This window comes from Ictidomys tridecemlineatus, chromosome 12, assembly GCF_052094955.1.
Source record: "Ictidomys tridecemlineatus isolate mIctTri1 chromosome 12, mIctTri1.hap1, whole genome shotgun sequence".
NCBI lineage: Eukaryota > Metazoa > Chordata > Mammalia > Rodentia > Sciuridae > Ictidomys > Ictidomys tridecemlineatus.
Window position 1 is genome coordinate 61,900,999 of NC_135488.1, and position 16,583 is coordinate 61,917,581.

General features: G+C 41.6%; 1 long non-coding RNA gene across 1 annotated transcript in view; it reads left to right on the top strand.

Annotated features, from left to right (window-relative positions):
* LOC144369345 (uncharacterized) overlaps positions 1-13,975 on the top strand; it is a 16,706-nt gene extending 2,731 nt beyond the window's left edge. The window contains exons 2-3 of the long non-coding RNA XR_013428874.1: positions 11,484-11,567; positions 12,246-13,975. This is a non-coding gene — a long non-coding RNA (uncharacterized LOC144369345). The remainder of the gene's footprint in view (positions 1-11,483; positions 11,568-12,245) is intronic.
* The last annotated feature ends 2,608 nt before the right edge of the window (positions 13,976-16,583 follow it).

A 16,583-nucleotide genomic window follows, 5' to 3' on the forward strand; every position in this document is an offset into this window, starting at 1 on the left:
GGGAGGCCAGGGGGTCTGCGCGTCGCACAACTCTGCGGGGACTCCAGGCCAGGTCTTGGCAGTGGCCTGTCTGAGAGCCAGGAGCCTTGGTCCGGGAGGGCGCTCCGGGCGCCCCTGCAGCCACAAAGCGGGTTAAAGTCTATTTTCCACTCGACTGCTCCGAAAAGCTCCTGCGCGCCGACGCCGTTCCGGCCCCCTTGGGCGAGATGGAGAGGGGGTGGCTATAGGAAGAGGAGGCCAGAGGACCGCACCCTGCAGTCTTTCACGTCCTGGGCAACCCAGGGTCAGGCACCGCGGCGACGCCCCGGAAACGCCCTGGGAAGGAATTGTTACTGAACCTGCGGCGAGCGCCGCGGGTTTTAGTGGCCTCTTTGGATCTTTCTGGCTCTCGGTGATGGTCGCTCCTTCTCTCCGGTTTCTGTCTGGGGCTATCCCCCGCCTCCGTTTCCGTTTCCCTGCCCCCACTACCACCTTTTTTTCTTTTCCTCCTTCTTTGCCTCACCCTCAGTCTTGGAAAAGGACGAGCGCCGTCGGGAAAAGGACCCTACCAAGCCAAATCACTAAGGGCGCGAGGATGTGCGGATAAGGAGAGGAACAGAACAGGAGATTTTCGTTTTCTATGTTAGGAGATGACAGGGAATTTTGCCGGAGCAAGGTCCCCTAGGGAAGCAGATTCAGTTGGATATACATTCCCTAGGCCTGTACCCTGCGGCTGTAGACCAAGGGTTGGGGTGTGCAGCGGAGGAGACTGGAGCCATTGGGACTGGTTGAACCCGCTCCCAGGGCCTTGATTCTCTAGCCCAGGGATGAATCTAATCTTACCGGTCCATTTCTCGCCTTCCACTCAAGCTGCTGAGCTCTGCTAGAGACTGGAGCCTGATCATACACACTGGAATACCTATGTCCTACACATCTGCAGGTTGCTTATTTTTAATTTCGGATGTATCCAATCCCACCCCCAGCTTCCTGGATTTCCCGTCTCCCCACAACCCAGTGCCTCACTTTCTGCAGAGGAGCCTGATGCCAACCAGGCTGATACAACCTGAGCCACCTGTCTTGGTTCTGGCCCCACATCAACATTTTTCCTTCCTCCTCCCATCTCTGGAATAACCAAGGCTCAAATCCTGGCTCTTCCATTTTCTAGTGATGAAACCTGAAGCCAATTATCTTGCTTCAGCTTGTACATCTATAAAATGGCAAATATTATATGGGCTCTGTGATTATTAAATGAGATAGCATGTAGTGCACAGGGCCAATGACTGACTCCAAAGAAACACCAAGTGAAAGTTATTGACACTGCCTTTGCCCATGTGGGAAACTAGAAAATGATCCTCATGTCCTCCTCCCAGCTGGAATGCTGCGGTATACATCATGGCTCCCAGCACAGCCTGGCGATTTCTCCAATAGAGCGTTCATCTTGCAGAGGGCTTGATCTGTCAATATCCTTAGCCATATCCCTTTTAGCTTCCAACTTCCTCTTTCCTCTTCAGCCTACTTTTATCTTAATGTTTCTTCACATACAAAAATTTTCTATCCTCATGTTTCCCTTAGTCTGTTGTCTTTTCTTCACCACCACACTTTCTGGATACATTTTAGACTTTCTTCAATGTTCTCAACTTCTCTTTCACTCACGCCTTTGCAACCAGACTTCTGCCTCCATCACATTAGAAAAAGGGGTTGCAAAGTTTCCAAACTTACATGATGTTATTATTGCAAGAGCCACATGTACTTGTGGAGATGATGATAAGCACAACAAATTTGTTGCTGATTTTGAGATTAGATTAGTTATAATCCTGGCCTGAAGGATTTACAGCAGTCCCTAACACATAGGAATTGATATATGTTAGCTGCTATTATCTTAATAGAGCTCTGCTCTTCAGGAGACACATTTGTTTATAAGGCATACAAAATATGGATGGCCCAAATTGAGATGTTCTATAAATGTAAATATACACCACATTTGAACACACAAGTTTTTTTTTTTTTTAAGACACACCATAATTGGCACCGGACAGGCTTAATGTTTAAAATATGTAAAATATCTTTTTAATATTTTCTATATTGATTACATGTTGTAATGAATGTATCAAGTTAAAATACATTTAAAATTTCTGGTTTCTTTTTAAGTTTTTTAATGTATTACTCCAACATTTACAATTACATATGTGTCTAGTGTCGTATTTATTTTTTAAAATATTTTTGTGGTTGTAGATGGACACAATACCTTTATTTTATTTATTTATTTTTATGTGGTGCTGAGGATCGAACCCAGGGCTTCACACATGCTAGGGAAGCACTCTACCTCTGAGCCACAACCCCAGCCCTCATGTCATATTTCTACTGGACAGAGTTGTTATAGAAAATAAAGATAATGCAAAAGGGGATAGATAAAGGGGAATGAGAGAATGGAAAGCTTCTTATTTTCAAATGCAAGTCTTTTTTTAGTCATTATTGTCCTTAGTGTCTTAAGCATTGAGTACCTTTAACTCCCTTTTCTTTTGGAAACTCTCTTCCTTTTATTTTCCTTTCCTTTGCTGCCTGTAGGAGTTGCTCCTTCAAGGACACCATTTGTTCTTCTAAGTGGGTGTCCACTAAGGTATCCCTGTCCTTAGTCCTTCCTCATTCCGTTTATTCTATCTTTATCTATCTATCTATCTACCCATCATATACTCCTATAGCTTCTACCAATATTTGATGCAAATTCCTTATGAGTTTATATATTCCCCCAGACCTAGTCATTAAATTTTAGATGCTTGTGAGATGTTTTCTTGGGGATCCCACAGACCCCCAAGACATTCACCATCCCCCCCAAACTGAGTTCAACATCTTCCCTACCAACTCTGTGCCTCTCCCTGGCTTCTCTCTTTTGATAAGGAGCATGCCTTTCTGCAGGACCTAGGCTCAGCAGCTAAGAGGCATTTGCGATGTCCCCTTCTCAGTCATGCCCTTTCTTTCTATTTTACCTGCCACTGGCCTAATTTGGGCTCTCCATGATACATTTACATTTGTGATTTCTCCTCTCTACAATTCATTTTATACATAACCACCAGAGTTCTATAATATACCTCTATACTCTTTTTAAAAATAGTTGGAATTATCACTATAATAATAGAACAGTCAGATAATAGAGGACTTGAGAAACACTATAAAGTTAACATAATGCACACACATATTCAGAGCGCTCCACCCAAGAACAGCAGAGTAATATCTTCTCCTGTTCTTTAACAAACATTTTAATTTTCCTGCAGAAAATGATAATTCAAATTATATTAGATATGAAGTTCCCCCAATTTTCTCCCCAATCTCCCATCACTATTTTATAAATTTTAGCTGCAGATGAACACAATATCTTTATTTATCCATTTAATTTTTAATGTAGGTTCCAACCCAGTGCCTCACAAGTGTGAGGCAAGCACTCTACCACTTAGCCACAGCTAGTGTCATTGATTTGTAAGACAGATTCCACCCATAGGAAAGACACTTATTAGGAAAAATGCACTTCTGATTATTCTGCATTTCTATACTCTTAACATTTGTTTTCACACAACAGTGGGACCCAGGTCAGTTTCATAAATAAACCATTACTCAGTTTTTCAGCATCAATATGGAGATAATAATAACACCTACTCTGGAGAGGTGTCAAGAGAATTAGAATCAGATATACCTCTTGGCATATAATAAATTCTAAATAAGCATGGACTGGGAATGCCACTATTTCTGATAAGTTCAAATAGCTTAGTTTAGCATGTGAAGCCATCCTTGGGCAAGCCTCCATCCTCTGCTCCTCTGTGGGCAAAATGCCCTGAACAATACTACCACCAGCAAAGACATTCATCCAAGGACTTCTTGTTCTTTGTGCCTCTCTGTGTATGTCCAATACATTTCCCCTTTAAGCTTTGTTCAAAATACTACACTGAAGTATGTATCAGTCCAACTTCGGAGAAGACAAAAATTGTCCAAAGTGCATGCAGTCAAATATTTAGAATGTCAACTTCGTGACGACCATCTATGTAGTTCACTGTTGTGTTTCCAACATTCAGCACAGTGGCCTAACATATAATAGATGCTCACTAAGGATTCATTGATTGACTATATAAATTTGAGAAACATACTTCCGGGCTATGAATGTTCTGAGACAGTATAAAAATGTGTTTTCATTATAATGGGACATAAAGAAGAGATAACTATATTCTGTAAGTTTTCCACGAAAGGAGAGCTGGAATTCTTGCTTGGTCTTTAGTGTGGGCTTCCCCAGGCCTCATTCTGAAAGAAGACTGCTCATGGAGAGCCTTTGACTGCTGGGGAAAAAAACTCAGACATTTTGAACTTGGAGTCTGCCAATAATAAGCTAAACTCTTGGGTAGAAAAGACTATAAATTCAAAGTTTCCAGTGTATCTCTATATTATATGATGTGTGATCTTGGAGCAAATATCCCATTCTTCTGAAAAGACCTTTTCAATAGATGCTTTGTAAATCCAGGGATAAGCCAAACACTTAATTCTTAAATGGAGATTAAAGATCTCAGGGTTTTGCATAACATAAATGTTTTCTCTCTAACAGTCTATCTTTGCAGATTCATTTAATTTAGGGAAATGTTTCTTTTCTACATGTGTGTCGAGCCTGTTCTGTCTTCCCAAATTAGGGCTCCTTCTTTGGAGTGTATTTATGTATCAGAGCTTTAGTCTAGAAGAAATTCCCAGATTTGGTGAAATGTTGGATGATTATGTAGTAGTTGGCCCAGGAGGCATCCAGGATATATCCAGGCCAGCCAATAGGATATTCTGGAATGGACATCCCATGAGGAGCAAAAGAGGCTAGAAGGGGGCGGGGGGGGGGGATTTAGAGTGGACGATACTTGGGCAGGAGCTGGGAGGCAATCTCTCTTACTTAAAACTAGACAGACAGGACCTAAGAAAGGAGAGGATAAAATCTTGCCATTACATAGATGTCCTGATCAACTAGCAGACACCGGATGACCCTAGGAAGAACGGAGCCCTTTGGCAGAGATCAATGTCAAGGCACCTCCATAGGCCTATCCTGACCTGGCTTGGTGTTCTGCTAACCTGCTCACCTGCTTTCTTCCCCACTGCCCACTCATACAAATTTGTTTATTCATGTCTGGATCTGAATAGCTTTTCCTTACTTAGTACACACATTTCTGACTCGAATTCGGTTGTTGAATGATTTGGCTTGTTGGCGGATGCTTTCTTTTGTAGGTACACTCAGCATAATGTGATGTCAATTTTGTTTCTTATAATATGGTAGACTACATGTCCAGATGACCTTCCCAGGACAGAAGGTCTAATTCCATTCTATTTTATTTTGACTTTTTATTATAAACATTTCCAAACTCAAAAAAGTAGAAAAATCCTACATTTAACACTTAAATACACTGTCAGATTGAATTGTTGTCAACAATTTTCTACTTTGCTTCATCCTTTTTTCTCTGATGTTTATAGTTTTTAGCTTTGGGGGGGCTACCAGGGATTGATCTCAGGGGCACTCGACCACTGAGCCACATCCCCAGCCTTATTTTGTATTTTATTTAGAGACAGGGTCTCATTGAGTTGCTTACTGCCTCACTTTTGTTGAGGCTGGCTTTGAACTCAGGATCCTTCTGCCTCAGCCTCCTGAGCTGCTGGGATTACAGGTGTGAGCAAACTGGCTTTCTGCTGTATTTTAAAGTGAATTATATCCATTGTGAGGTTTCACTCCTAAATATCTCACTATGAAAAAAAATTTTAACAAACATTTTCAGGGTTTTTTAAAATTTTCCCATACTTGGAATTGAACCCAAAATGCTTTTGCAACTGAACTACATACCCAGTCCTTTTCATTTTTTATTTTGAGACAGGAATTTGCTAAATTATTAAGGGTCTCACTAAATGACTGAGGCTGGCCTTGAACTTGTGAACCTCCTGTCTCAGCCTCTGGAATTTCTGGGATTGCAGGTGTGCACCACCATGTCTAGTCGAACTTTTTCTTATGTTGAAATTTAAGCATTCTTTGTAGAGAGGATGACATAATGAATCCCCACATATTTTATTACTTAACTTTAACTATTAACCTTCTGCCAGTCTTTAAAACCTGCTCCTCCCCAAACCCCCAAACAAACAAAATAGCAATTTTAGGGGGCTGGGAATGTTGCTCAGTGGTAGAGCACTTGCCTACCATGTATGAAGTCCTGGGTGCATCATCAGTACTGCAAGTAAACAAACAAAAAGTCCTATCTTCAAATGATGACAGAAATGGCACAAAAACAAGAAGAAAAAAAAACTTTAGTTTTCCAGAAATTACACTTGGCTTGAATTGAGACAGGGAAGTAAATTCTAAAGCTAGAGTTTGTGTTGAGACAAATCTCAATTCCCAGGTAGCCAAAAGCTTTGCCTTTAAAGGGCCACAAGAAAAAGGAACAAAGGACAAAATTTGGGACTCATCCAAAGGAAGTCAGACCAGAGACCCCCTAAATGGTACATCTTTACTAAGTGAACAAAATATTCCACCCCCACAAAGGGAGATGATGGGCATATATGCCTTCCTTATCTTTAACTAGAAAGGAAAAAATGAGTTCCTAACCACAGTCCCACTCTCACTTGGATTTGGGACCAAAAATCTTAGAAAACTCTAGAAGACTCTAAGCTAAAAATATAGGATCCCCTAGGATAACAATGTAGAGTAACACATTTAAAAGTCAAACTTCATATAATTCCCATGGATGAAGTTCTAAGAAAGATAAACACACAATAAAAAATTACAAAGCACCCCAAAAAACAAAGCAGAAACTGCAAGTTACAGAATCAAACTTGAGAAAAGACCACATATAATAGAGAATTAGTAGGGCAGGGTAGAATTAGTAGCTCAATGTAGTAGCTCAATGGTGGAAATGATTGCCCAGCAAGTGAGAGGCCCTTGGTTGGATCCCCAGCACCAAGAGAGAGAAAGTAAAGAGAGAGAAAGAATTGTCAGATATGTAATATAAAATAATTAAAAATAATATAAAGTACTTTCCATTCAAAAATTTAAAGGGTATTAGAAGAAAATAAAAAATATCTAAAATAGGAGTATGCAGTGGTCCAACTCAGGAAAACTATTTATCAATTTTAAATAAAAGTAAACATATACCCATTCAGCCATCCTACTTCCATGCATCCATCCAAGAGAAAAGAATGCATATATCCACAGAAAAATTTACTCATAATTTCTAATAACTTTAAGTAATCTTCATTCCCATGAACAGTAGAATAAATTGTTAGGTTCATACAATGGAATTTAGCAAAAGAGAGAGAGTGGGGAGAGAGAGAAGAGAGAGAGAGAAAGAGAGAGAGAGAGAGAGAGAGAGAGAGAGAGAGAGAGAGAGAAGAGAGAGAGAAATGAATTATTTCTAAATGCAGCAACATGGATGAATCAGAAGCATTATTGCCCAGACAGAAGCTGGGCACAGTGGTGCACACCTGTAATCTCAGTGGCTCAGGAGGCTGAGGCAGAAGGATTGCAAGTTCAAAGCCAGCCTCAGCAACTTAGCAAGACCCTGTCTCTAAATAAAATGAAAAGGGCTGAGAATGTGGCTCAGTGGTTGAGTGCTCCTGGGTTTAATCCCTGGCACCAAAAAACAAACAAACAAACAAACAAGCAAGCAAGCAAAAAAGAGACAGAAAAAAAAGTACATGCTGTAAAATTTTCATTCATATGGTACTGTAGAACAGGCAAAATTAATCTGTGTGATATAAATCAGAAGAATAGTTATTTCTGAGGGATTACTGATTTATTGACTGGAAAGTGGCACAGTGACACTTTTTAAACTTCTGGAAATGTTCTATATTTTAATCTAGGTGCTGTTCACATGCATGTTACACATAAGTGAAAATTCACCAGGAAATACACTTAAGATATGTACATTTTATCCAGATGTGATGATGTGCACCTGAAATCCCATCTACTCGGGAAGATGAGATAGGAGAGCCAGAAGATTGAGGCTATCCTGAACTTAGCAAGACCCTATTTCAAAAAATAAAATAAAATAAAAGACTGGGATGTAGCTCAGTTGTAGAGCACTTGCCCAGAATGTGCTGTGTATAAATTATGCCTCAGTGTGAACAAAAAGGGCCCTGTTGATTTGGAAAAGTACCAATGAGGGATAAAAATTATAGCCATTGAAATTAGAAGTTCAATTTATAAGAAATTAACAGATTAGACATAACAGAAGAGAGAGTTTATTAACTAGAAATCAAAAGAGCTAATATATATATATATATATATATATATATATATCACCAAGAGGATCAAACTGTAAAATATATTGAGAGGTTAAGAGAGATGAAGGGCTGTGCCTGAGGACGATCATTTATCTAGTCTGGGTTCTAGAAGTAGAGAAACCTAGAGAAGTTTTTATTTGAAGAGTTTATGGCAAAGAAACTTTTGAAGTTGAGGGATAATGTCAATCGTTGGAATAAGAAACTTCACTGGATCCCCACAAGATAAATAAATTTACACATAAACAATACAATTGCAGAATACATAATGAAAAAGGATCTTAAAAGTAGCAGAGAGCCAGGTGCAGTGTTGCATGCTTGTAATCCCAGTGGCTTGGGAGGCTGAGGCAGGAGGATTGAGAGTTCAAAACAAGCCTCAGCAAAAATGGTGATGCTAAGCAACACAGTGAGACCCTGTTTCTAAATAAAATACAACACAGGGCTGGGGATATAGCTCAGTGGTCTAGTGACCTTGAGTTCAATCCCTGGTTAGCTGCCACCCCCACCCTACCCCGAAAAAAAAAGTAGCGGAGAGAAAAGACAAATTATTAGAAAGCGACGACATTTGACTGAGGACTGACTCTCGACTGTGGGTGCCAGTAAGGAGTGGGATATATCTTCAAAGCACTGAGAAAAAATAATTCACAAGTTAAAATTGTATTTTTAGCAAAAACTGTCTTTCAAGAATAAGAGTGAAATAAAGACATTCTCAGACAAATCAAAATGAACATTTCTACCAACCAAACCTCACTAAAGAAATTTCAGGCAGAAGGAAAACTGTTGCAGAAGAGAAGTCTGAGATGGAAGAATGAATGGGGATTGAATTAATCTAAATCAATATCAACTGCACAAATCCATAACATTCTTGTATAATATATGAGACTTATACCACAAAGAACTAAATATGGAATAACAATAGTACATAAGTTGGGGCAGAGTGGGAGGGTTGAAGATAAAGCCCATTGGTATCAAATATTTTTTCTGAAAGATATTTTTTTCTGCATATATAGTGATTAATTTTAGAGTTTGGAAAGTGAAATATGATTGATAAAATGCCTAGGACAACCATCAAAGGATTAATAAAAGAAAAAGAATTAAGAAGATCAGGATGAAAGAGTGTTAAATAACAATAAAGCAAATTCCTCTTAAAAACTCTAGCCAGTGGGAAACCCTGAAATCCATTGTTTCTAGGCCATTAGCAGGAGTGTGTCATGAGGCTGAAAGAGCCCTGCTTTGGGACATTAATCTGGTTAGAAAATAACTGAGAAAACATGGAAGGCATCTTAACAGGAAGTGTTAGAGAATCTGTCATTGGCATTCTCTTCTTGTAAATGGAACACAATCACTGAGCAATTCTAAATAAATGCTTAAGTCACAGGAATCAAAAAACTGATGTCAAAACAAAAGTTTGGGTTTCTATTTTTCACAAAGATTTCCAAGAGTTTACCATCAAATAATGATGCCAGGAGTAGTAGTGAGGAGTAATCAAGTAATTCATCATGAAGAATAAATCAGGGTCAGTATGAGGTAGGTAGGGGCACGGTGGCCCACGCCTGTTATCCCAGCAGCTGGGGAGGCTGAGGCAAGAGGATGAGGATCACCAGTTCAAAGCCAGCCTCAGTAACTTAGTAAGGCCCTAAACAACTCAGTGAGACCCTGTCTCTTAATAAAATATTAAAAAAAAAAAAAAAGGGCTAGGGCTGTGGCTCAGTGGTAAAGTGCTCTTGGGTTCAATCCCTGGTCCAAAAAAAAAAAAAAAAAGGTCACACGTTTCAAAACAAGATTCTGCACATGAATTTTGAAAGGAAGCAATGGCCCTTATCACCCTCAAGCTACTTTTAAAGTACAAAGGGTCCAGGGCTAATAGAAATACAATTTTTAAATCTTAGTAATTGGATTTTTCATTATAAAGGATATACAATTCTGTCAGCCACACTAGTTGTTCTGTTAGAACAATTTAGGAAAGAAAGAGCAATCATAACTTGGAAAAATTCCTGGAAATTTTCAGAATACAAAAAAATATGTATATGTATTTAATGTATTTATAATTGGTGTAGTTTTGTAATCATACACTTTCTGGTGACATTCTTTTTAAGCTATTATCTGATGAATTAAGACTAATGAGAAAAGTAGGATGTATTTGCAGTTGAAAAGATTTTAATTCTGGGAACACTGTCTATCATGGGCATTGGGAATCTAATTTGTGAACAAAGGCAAGTATTCTAGTAGGAAGTCAAAGAGGAACAAAGAAAATTTACAACTCATTTAAGTTGGTTTCTACACATTGTGTAGACTTGCTGTGAATCTTGGGCAAGTGACTCAACCTATCATTGCTAGTTTAGTTATCTGAAAAATGGGGATAAATCAGGGATTCTGCCTTACAGTTGGTTGAGAGGATTCAATGAGTATGTAAGTTAAAGCACTTAGTGTAACACCTGCATATAGCAAGCATTTAGAATTATTAATGGAGTGATAAAGATGGGCATTGTTTCCACAGATTACTCATGAGATACAATGAGACAACTGCTGGTGTAATGATGCCTAGCTCTCAACCTGTGCAAGGTCCCTGCAGAAAATATCTGGGGCCGACTTAATTAAGCCGGCATTCATGGGTGCCACGGTATGGATAAGATCATTGGGAGGCTGTTACATCCAATTATTATGGAAGCCGATTTTAATAAAATGCATGGCTCTGTCTACACTGGAGCTGCTTACACAAGTGGAAGATTTAATAGTGTTGCTACAACGTTTACGGAGGATGAGCCAAGAGCTTTGTACACACATTGTCATGCACATCTTGGGGATTTAATGGTGTTGAGGTTTGTCGGGATATGAAAGAACTCCAAAGTGATCTCAGTACTGTCAATTCTTTGTATGACACTATTCATGCATCTCTGAAAAGCTGGCAAATTTTCAAAACATTTGTAAGGGAGGGAAGGCATAACATACAGGAAGCTCTGGGGTTGTTGAAAACATGTTGGATTATTGGTTGTGATTGAGGGGCTTCTGCAGATTATTCAAACCTGGGAAGTTGTATGGAGCTATTCTTGAAAAGCACAGGTGGCTGGTAGCAGGGAGGGCTTGGCTGACTTTGGTTTCCAAATTTGAATTCACCTTTTGTTTACAAATGTTAACAAATTTTAAACAATGGGCTAATCACTGCAAGCATTATTTTTTTTTCCTAAAGAGCTTCTGATCAAAACTACAGACATTTTTTTTTTCTTTGCCATCAGATTGAAGCAATACTTCATGGTTTGTCCTCTGAGAAGCAATAAATATTTCCAAACCATTTGGGACAGAACAGAGAAATTATGCCAGTAAGTAATCCCCAAAGATTTTCAAAGTGGGAAAAAAAATTTAAAAGAAGAAAATGTTTCATGATAATTCAGGTAGTACATTTTCTTCTGCTATATCAGAACAACAATTTAGAATAAATGTTTATTTCCAATAGACAGTGGCTATAATTACGAAGCTTGTGTCTTTCAAAAACCAGAAACAGCAAAATAAAATAAATTAAAGGGACACTGAAACAGTACATTAAATTAAAAGAAAACCTAGACGTATGTAAAAATTTTCAGAATCCCTGCCTGCTAGACTCCCACCTCCTACTGGGCCCTGGGTAAACCCCACGCACGGCCTTCCTTCTGGTCATCGCCAATTGCATCAGGGGTGGTCCCTGTGGGCGAGCTCGATTTGGGGTCTGACTTAAACAATGAGTTTCTTTCTCAGGCATTTGAAGTTAAGTGACCCAGAGGGAAGTGACATTTGGTAACAGACAGAGGGTCACAGAATGAGTATGGCAAACCAGAGAGGTCGGGCAGTGCCTGGAGCCTCAGTGTCAGCCCGACAGAGGCCGAGGCCATCCTGGTTTCAATCCAAAGTCCTGTTGGACTCAAGGTCAGGTGCAGGCCTTTTCTTGTGGACCTGCTGCTCCCGTGCGTATCTCCCCTGAGCCGCCATGAAGGCTGAGCACAGCTCTTGTGTTTCGTTGTCAGGTCCCCCACAGTAGATGGCATCTACAGGAAAGAGGACATTGGGTGAAGGGTGTGATGAGAGTGGAAGACTGCAAGAGAGGCTCTTGACTCGCTGCGTCCCTATTGGCGGCCACCAGTGGCGGGGAGCAGCCAGAAGGAAAGCATGGAGGACAGGAGAGTGGCTCTATGCCAACCCGGTTCCACAGCCCTGGGGCTTCAAAGACAGCTGCCATCCAGCCTCTTCTCTAACAGACCCTAGGCCACTCGGCTAGCTGTGTCCCTGTCCCCATGCCATGCCTGTTCCCTGATCAGTGGTTTTGCTTATGGGGTTTCTGCCAGAATGTCCCCCCACCCCCCACCGAGTGCCAACCATGCTCAACCTCCAGGTCTGTTCATGTCACTTCTTCCAGGTGGCCCTCCTCACCCTTCTTGTCAGATCTCTGCTTACACTTATATTTGTGTAACTCTGGAAAGGCATGTGGCAGGGACCTAGGACTCCCTGGGGCCGTGGCATGAAAAGAACAAGGCAGCCACTGCCCTTGGTTCCATTTAGGTTCTCCTTACCCTCTTTTTTTTCTTTTTCCCCTGGTACCAGGGATTTAACCCCAGAGTGCTTTACTATTGAGCTGCATCCCAACCCTTTTATATTTTTTTATTTCTTTTTGAGACCAGGTCTTGCTAAATTGCTTCAGGCCCTACTAGGTTGTTGAGGCTGGCCTCAAACTTGGGATTCTCCTGCCTCAGCCTCCTGAGTTGCTGGGATTACAGGCATGCACCACCACACCTGGCCTCTGTACCCTCTTTTGCCTCATGGCCTCTCCTCAGAAAAGGCCTCTTTCTCCTAGATCCATGTCTGATTTCCAGGGCCTCTTTCTTTTTCGATGCCCAGTGAGCCTCTGGTTTCAGCCATTCATGCTCCTTCTGCCTCCACAGAGGCACAAGGCTGCTCTTCCCAGCTGCAGCCTACTCCCTCACCCCTACACAAGCCCAGGGGCACCCCTGTTAGCTTCATTTACTTCTTCTTCAGGAAGCCCTCCCGGGCTGCTCTAATTCACCTGGATCATCAGCTCTGACCAGGGAAATCTGAAGCTAACAGGTGACTACCCCAGGGATTCATCTTTTGAATCTCTATGTGACCTTTATAAACACATAGGGTGTGCCATTCATGACCTGATGCACTTTCCCAGCATTCAACAGATACATTCTAAGTGCCTAAGTGCCAAGCATTGTGCTTAGTGGAGGAGAGTCATCAGCAAGACAGAACTGGTTGCCCCCCTCAGGGAGCTTAGCATGTGGTGTGATGGCTAGAATAGAACAAGCCACTAGACATTGGTGATACAGTGTGAATCATGTCCACATGGGGTGTTCTAGGGGCACATGGTAGGAGCACAATACCAAAGATGCCAACCATTTCTTGTCCTACCCAGACTCCCATTTGAAAAATTGGCCCAAACAGTTATATGCTGCACCATGTGAATAAGTCTCCACCACCCCACCTCTCCACAGTTCATCAGACCAAGGACGGACACATGATCTGTGGGAGCCAATCCACGGACTCATAAAGGAGCTCTAAAAGAAACCCTAGTCCAATATCATTCTCACTCTCAGAAATGAGAACTAAGCTGAGCGTGGTGGTACGTGCCTGTAATCCCAGCAGCTCAGGAGGCCGAAGCAGGAGAATCTCAAGTTCAAAGCCAGCCTCAGCAACTCAGTGAAACTCTGTCCCTAAATAAAATACATATAAGAAAGGACTGCAGATGTGGCTCAGTGATTGAGCACCCCTGGGTTTAATCCCTGGTACCTCCCCCCCAAAAGAAATGAGAACTAAGAGTCACACAAGGAATTGCAGTTAAGTGTGGGCCTCATGGACAGTGTTACATGTACATGGAAATCTCAGGGAACAGAGATGAAGTGTGAGCAGAGGAAGTGTTCTGGGAGGGAGGGGGAGAAGAGAGCTGCTCAGAGACCTCATGGTGAGCCTCTGGAGGCAAGGGATTGGGCTCCAGCTCCTGCTCACCAGTAAACAACATGGCCCCAGAAGAAAAGAGACTCACAAGAACAGACCCATAGAAGGCTGGGTGTGAGCCCCCAGTGGGAGAAAGGTCAAGGAACAGGCTGAGGATACGAAGGATGAGGAAGCGCTAACCAGTAGGAGTGGAGATGTAGAGTTTCCTGGAGTCCTGGAGGGGACAGTGTTATAGTATGAGTAAGATCTACAGGGAGCATGGGCCATACAACTGTCATACCAAGTCTATCACCACTGTGGGTAGAAAATGGTAGAAATTTAGAACAGTAGAACTATATTTGCTTAGAACATCTGTCCACCCACCCTTCCTTCCTTCCTTCCTTCCTTCCTTCCTTCCTTCCTTCCTTCCTTCCTTCCTTCCTTCCTTCCTCCTTTTCCATCACCCTCCCCGCTCCTCTTCAAAATTACTCTGTCTTGAGGCTGGGGGTGTAGCTCGGTGGTAGAGCACAGGCCTACGAGGCTCTGGGTTCAATGCTCAGCACTGAAAAAAAAAATCACAAAATTACTTTATCTTATCACCAAGGTAATGTATGTTTGCTATGGAAATTTTTCAAGATAAAGAAAAGCAAAAACAACTAAGTAAAAATTCCTGAAAATCCCACCACCCAGATAGCTTTACTTAAAAATTTTACTGTTACTAAAACTAGTAGTAGCTAACATTTATCAAGCTTTTTCTAGATATAAGACACTGTTCTAAGAGCTTCCATGCATTATTTTGTTGAATCCTCATGAATCTATGAGTTGGGTACTCTTTTTAAAAATTCAACTTAACTAATGATAGTTTTTAAGTAGGTGGCAAAACTGTGACAGAAGTTCTGACTCAAGTTAATATTTTTATGTACATATTTGTGGTCTTTTAATGGAGATCATAAATTAACATGGACTCCTTTTCCTTTTTACAAAATATATTTTTAAAAATGTTCAAGTAATATGTAGACATACTTTATGTTATTCAAACAATATATTTGTGCTAGAGAAAGAAAAAAGAATAAAACCAGATGATTTTAGAAAAGAAAACAAGAACCATTTGTAACCCCACCATCCAAAAGACCAGTGCTTATTTACATTTAGCCATAGCTTCCCCGTTGCTGGAGTGAATGTGGGATTCGGAACAGAGATGTGGTTCCTGATCTGGGCAACATCACCTAGGTCGGCTTTCAATGAGCTGGAAAAATCACACGATCATCTAGCAGTTAGGTGTACACCAAAGGATGTGAATTGCATTTGAAACCAGATTGTTAGTGGGGAATGTCCCACAGTCTTTATAAACTACCCTGGCTGCAATGAAAGAGCTGGGCCCAGAGGTCAGTAGAGCCAGACTGTCCCTGAGAATCAGGGAGAAGTCACTTCCTGTCTGGGCCTCAGTTTCCTCATCTGTACAGTGAGCCACTACAATTTAGGAATGAATGAATGACCGCTCGCCGAGTTTCCTGGTTGGCATTTTGGATGATGCCTGACAGTTCCCACCCAGCTCTGGCACAAGAAACAAGAGGCCGGTAATATGAAAGGGCTGGGGTCAGGGAACACCAAAGGCTTAAGGACCCCCAAACGAGGGTGTGAGCTCTATTTTTCTGGAGGGCTGGGCCAGCCAAGCCGATTAGGGGCCCCAGAGCAGCTGTGGGCCGAGGGAGGCCGCTGGGGGTGAGGGGATTCAAACAGCTCTTTCCCACCCTCTCCCCCACCAGCCTGCTCTGTGTAAAAATTCCAAACTCCCAATCAAACCCCCTTCTCTTTTCTCCTTTCATTCACCTGCCCATCTTCCTCTCCTCTTCTCTCCTTTTCTATCCAAACTCATAATTAATCGCTCAAGGCAAAAGTAATGAATGTTAATTGGCCATCTGTAGGAAGACTAATTAAAATCTACCACGCTGGGGTTTCAAACATACCTATAGCAACGGAGTGAATCGGGAATGAGGCGAGGAGGGACTGAGGTAACAGCTGAAAGACTGCAAAACACCATTGGGCTTAGGTGTGAGGAACGACGCCAGAGAGGGGCCGAGATGCTGGAGAGAGGGAGAGATGGAGACAGAGAAAAAAAATAACCGTCCTCAACTTGCGGCTGCCATGGCAGGGCCTGGCATTTTGTCCCTGTTCTGTTTTGAGTTTCACAAACACATTTACACATTTCCTTCTTGCTGGACGTGGCTTAAGGGGTGGCTGGAGTTTGTCAACACACAATTGTTGTCCCCAGTCGTGGGCCTAAACACATACATTTCTGCAGCAACACCTGCCCCATGTCAAAAATCACCCACATGCATGCACACACACACACACACACACACACACACACACACACACACACACTGGTTAATGCACACAAGCTGGTTAAATCT